At 37.8% G+C, this 4,947-nt stretch overlaps 1 pseudogene; it reads left to right on the plus strand.

The window, feature by feature from the left end:
- The first annotated feature begins 1,915 nt into the window (after nt 1–1,915).
- On the plus strand, nt 1,916–2,491 carry LOC149256327 (tRNA ligase 1 pseudogene; annotated as a pseudogene).
- Nucleotides 2,492–4,947: the final 2,456 nt, after the last annotated feature.

The following is a 4,947-nucleotide window of genomic DNA, read 5'->3' on the forward strand; positions in this document are numbered from 1 at the left end:
GTAAGGGCATGTAGGGTAGCGTAATTTTCAATTTCTACAAGTGTATCTTCATGTGTTGGTAAAGGGTCATAGCAGCTACTTGAGTGTAGACTCCTTATGTTCTCCTTGCCAACATGTTACTCTAAGGTGAGACATCAGCCTTATTTAGAAGAAAGCATGAAAAGTGTGAGTGTGACATTCAATTTTTGCAATTTCAATTTCCACAACTGTGAAGAGGTTTTTGTGTGTGTTAGCAAGTTTGATTCTCATTTTTGTTTAGTTGATTTGGGTGTTGTAAGAATGATTTTTGCAATATGATTTAACTATGAGTGTCAGCTTGGAACAAGTTTCTCAGATCCTTGCGAAAGTCGGGATCTCCTCTTCTCACAAAGAGGAGATCCTGACAGTAGTCCAGAACTTTATTATTCCTCCAGCAACAAACGATGAATCCTGCATGTTCAATGAAAAACAATTATGCGAGCAAGAAGTCAAGGAGGACAATGAGATGTTGCAACATGATCAGAGCGAAGAAAGTTGGGCCTACGAAAGCTATATTGAACGATGGTTTCAAGAGAGCACCAGGTTAGACGCATTTAATTTTCCTTTTATTTTCTTAATGTAGATTTTTAGAAACAGATTTCGCACGTTCGTCTACATTTCCAATTATCATTATGCGCAAAAATGAAAGATAACACATTTGTAATATTGTTGCATGGATGGTTACATTGGCTATTTGATTACACGTAACTTTTTTTTTAATTTTTAATTAGCATAGGGTAGATAGGTTAATGAATAAACAATTATTTTTTCCTCTAGTGTTAATAAGTATGCTCTCCTCTACACTTCATGCAATCGTGAGGATCAGAAAATAGGGATGATGAAGATCTTTCTCATATTGGATTAACTTGCTTGAATGCAACTAACCCCTATGGATGCCATTGCTATCCTATGTCGGTAGCATCAATTACATACATTTTTGTGCTAAAAATTAGAGCCTTACCTTTTATGGGTTTGTCTCACCACTTGCTTCCTTTTGTTATTGTAATTAAATGAATCAAGAATAGCCATTGGTTTCGTATCTGCATGTGAGGTCTGCCTCAAGCTTCATTCTAAAAAGAGGAAGTTACCCCCTATTATTGTCTACATCAATGAACTTTGAGGTTTAGCTACTTCTTTCCACCCTCCCCTTTAACCTTTTATTTTAAAGAATGACCTATGCCCCATGAAAGTCACATAATCGCATGATATGAATCATGCTTCAACCTTTATTTCGAACCTCCCTGGATGTTGTTCATCCACATATGAAGCTTTCTGAGAACATTAGAGGTCTGGAATAGAGGACTGCAATGGAGGCTTGGCCTTAGACGTGAAATAACTATATTGATTGAGTGGATTGATTGATAACTAGTTGTCCTTTGCTCAGATCTTGCTCATTTAGCCTTATTGAAAACATATTGATATGAGCGTCACTATCAGGAGCCGCCACCATCACGAATCTGTATTTCAGTAATATCATTAACATTCTGATCATAATCGCATGCTTTAGATGTCTAATCACGAAGAAAATCTCGAGGATGAGGTGAAATTCCAGCAGAAATATCATTAAGAAAATCAGGAAAATCAAGAAGATATCGGACCAGTGAGGAAAATTGTGCCATTCGATATTGTCAATCGCCCCAAGAGGGAAGACAGTTGCGCGATTTATGTCTACATCCACAAATCATAAAACGGTTGCACGATTTATGTCTACATCCTTTTCGTATTGATGTATACATCCTTTGGCACTCTTCATGTTTTGTGTTCTTCAACGAGTTAACCACCCAGGTAGTCTGGATATGTTGGCTATGTTCTACTCATGTTTTACAATCTCTATGAGGGGAAGAGTAGGAGTGAATTTGAGACAGAACTACATGAACATTTTGGCTTGCTTGTTAAGATGCCTTTGTTGAAGCCTGACATGGATCCTTTGCCTAATTCAATTAAAGGTATCTTGGATGAAAGACTAAATTTATATAAGCTTCACATTAATAGGCATGGAAAGTTGGACTATGCTAAGGGTTCCTACACAAAATATTGGTCCAGGTGGGAACGACGGCTCAGAGAAATCCTATTTGCAAATGCAGATTATCTCACTACGAATGAGGTCCCATTTGAACATGTTGTGAACCATGTGTTGGATGATTTGCGAGCTATTACAAAGGGAGACTATGAAGTGGTTGTACCAGAGAAACGTAAGATTGGGAAAATAATTTTTGTTGTAGTTTCTTTGGTCTCGGATGAAACCAAAGCATTGTTTGACAAGATATCTGATCTTGATTCGCGTGCTAAGATGTTTCTTGAGGAAAATAATGTTAAGAGCACTCTTAATATTTCCCATGCAACACTTGCTCACAAGAGGTATCATGGTGTCACTGCAGTTGCTAGCTTTGGTGTTTTCTGTGGACAGCAGGTCCCTGTTGAATTTACTACAATATTGTTTTCAGATAAGCTTGCTGCTCTAGAAACGCATTAGGGTTGCATTGGAAATGAAAAGATATCTTCAAAAAATGAGTGTCCTCATTTGATGATTTGGACAGGAGCTGGAGCTACTCCAAAAGAAGTGAACAAATTACCCCAACTAGTTTCGGTATTGGTTCGGAAAGTGAACACAGAACCATCATTTGAAACAAGATCATACTATGCTTCAAAGTTATCAATCAGTTTTTGGAAAGGAAGCATCTCCTTCCCATTCTCTTTCCAAGGACCAGAGGGCAATGATAAGAAATAAGAGCTCTAAGAGAGCATGATCTTGTGAAGCGGGTATTCTTTGGAGAGAAATGAAATTATTATGTCTGAGAACAGGTGGCCTTTGAATCCCTGCTTTCTTATGTGATCACACAAGGCATTTGACGCAGGCTCATCTGTCCCTACCATTTCTTCTTCTTGGTCACGCATTTGGCAGGTTGGGTTTAACAATGGCCCATGCGAATCGAACCTGAAACTGATTGACCAACATTGAAGTTTAAAACCTTCAATGCATTAAGGAAGAGCGGTGAGATCACAATAAAATAGTTTGTTCACAAGGTTGCGGATTTTTGTAATAGATAAAAAAAACATACTTTCCATCTTCAGTTATTTCAAAATCAACTGTCCACTTGAGATTTTCTGAGTCTTTCCAGCAGAGTATATCTTCAGATTGATGGGTGCACAAGAAATGGTAAAATAGTTGATGATCAAGATTGATATTCGTTTCTGTTTCTTCATGGTACCATTGACACTAGTTCTACATGGATCAAGGAACATTAATTAGAATCATATGCCCCCACGCACGGGCAGAGGACTACACTCACCACGAATAACGTGGTTGATGGTTTAATGGGCTGCCTCTATCGATTCTTTTATTTGACCTTAGATGGAGTCTCTGCTTAGAATCAGAAAGAGATTCGAGAAGACATTGATCTTATTAAGTCGGCGGCAAGAAACACTTATAATCTGAAAAAGGCCGTAATGGTTCACTTATAAATCATTATAATCATTACTTTAAACATGGCCCAAGTCTTACGCTATTTCACTTCCCTAATTTGAAACTCATGATGACCATGTTGTGCCACTCCACTCTTTGAAACTCTTAGCAACGATGCAATATGTTTTATGTAAGAGCATGGAGAATAGCCCGCAGACCAAACTCATTATTTCTTTCTATTGCTAGGAGTAACTCAATCTTAGGGATTTCCTACTAGGGCATGAGTACAACCTTATTTCTATCCTAGTATATTTGAATTTGGAATTTCCCTTGTAATATGGAGAGCTCGTAGGTAGATAATAAATAATGTTCAAAGCATTGTAAATGGACATTTCCTCAACACAATCTCCAACATGTTTTTACACTTTATGATGATTTGTTTCTCTCAAATCTCCTGAAGCTGCATGTCGATGAAACACAAGTGCACAATGGAAACAGGTACAAAAACATTTTATTTTCTTGCCATATTCGTACTTATTCTCTAGACATGTTATGTTTTTTTTTTTTTTCGATTTTCTTACAATTTTTCATGCAGGATCTGTACTAAGCTTTTTCAAGTGCACAGATGATCAATTCTTATGCCGAAGAGATTCTTCCGAATCATAAAGTTGTCCAGTGAAAAAAAAAAATGAAAACATGACTTGTTGACAACTTGAAGGAGTTGATTCTCATGCATGTCATGACATTTTCCACTACTTGAAAAAAAAACTTATGCATCATGATTTGTTACCCGCATTTTTCCTTCCAAGAATATTGATCATCCCTGTGTTGAAGCCCATCTTCCATTACCTAATCCATTGTGACTTCACATATGCCTATTTTTCTGAGAAGCATAAATAATTTCCCTTATCTTTTTCAGTTCATCTTTTCCTTTCCAGTTTTCCTTTTCAATAAAACAAACTCCCTTTCCATGATTTCATTGCCTCAATTTCCTTTCCATAAACTATGTTGCTACTAAGATCTTTCTTATATTCCTACCAACTCCTTTTATAATAACTCGCGTTGACTGATGTGGAATTCCTTAAGGGCCACCTTTCAACCAGTCTTGCCCCATCGACCTCGGCACCTTATCTAGGAAATAGACTAGAGTCCATTTTGAGTACCTAGAGGCTTGAATGCCTTAATGGCAAGTTCTCTCGCTGACGATCATGGGAATACATCAATGTCCCTTGATCTCAAATCTTGCAAGTGGCTTGACCTCAGCACATCCATTCGCACTTTGCAAGATGTACTCAGGCACCTTGGCACTCATTGACATCAATGGTGAGTTTCCTCGCGTTCGTGAAGACTATGCACTTTTTCCTCACTCCCTCAATTGTTCTAGCAGTTGCAGTTATAGCAGTTGCTATTACAGCAGTTACAGCAGTTGCTATTACAGCAGTCTCAGCAGTTGCTATTACATCAGTCTCATCAGTTGTAGTTACAACAGTTACAGCAGTTGTTGTTACAACAGTCCTAGCAGTTGC

Source organism: Pinus tabuliformis, chromosome 7, assembly GCF_031772625.1.
Source record: "Pinus tabuliformis cultivar Carrire ecotype Pingquan chromosome 7, CPIR1, whole genome shotgun sequence".
In the NCBI taxonomy this organism is placed as follows: domain Eukaryota; kingdom Viridiplantae; phylum Streptophyta; class Pinopsida; order Pinales; family Pinaceae; genus Pinus; species Pinus tabuliformis.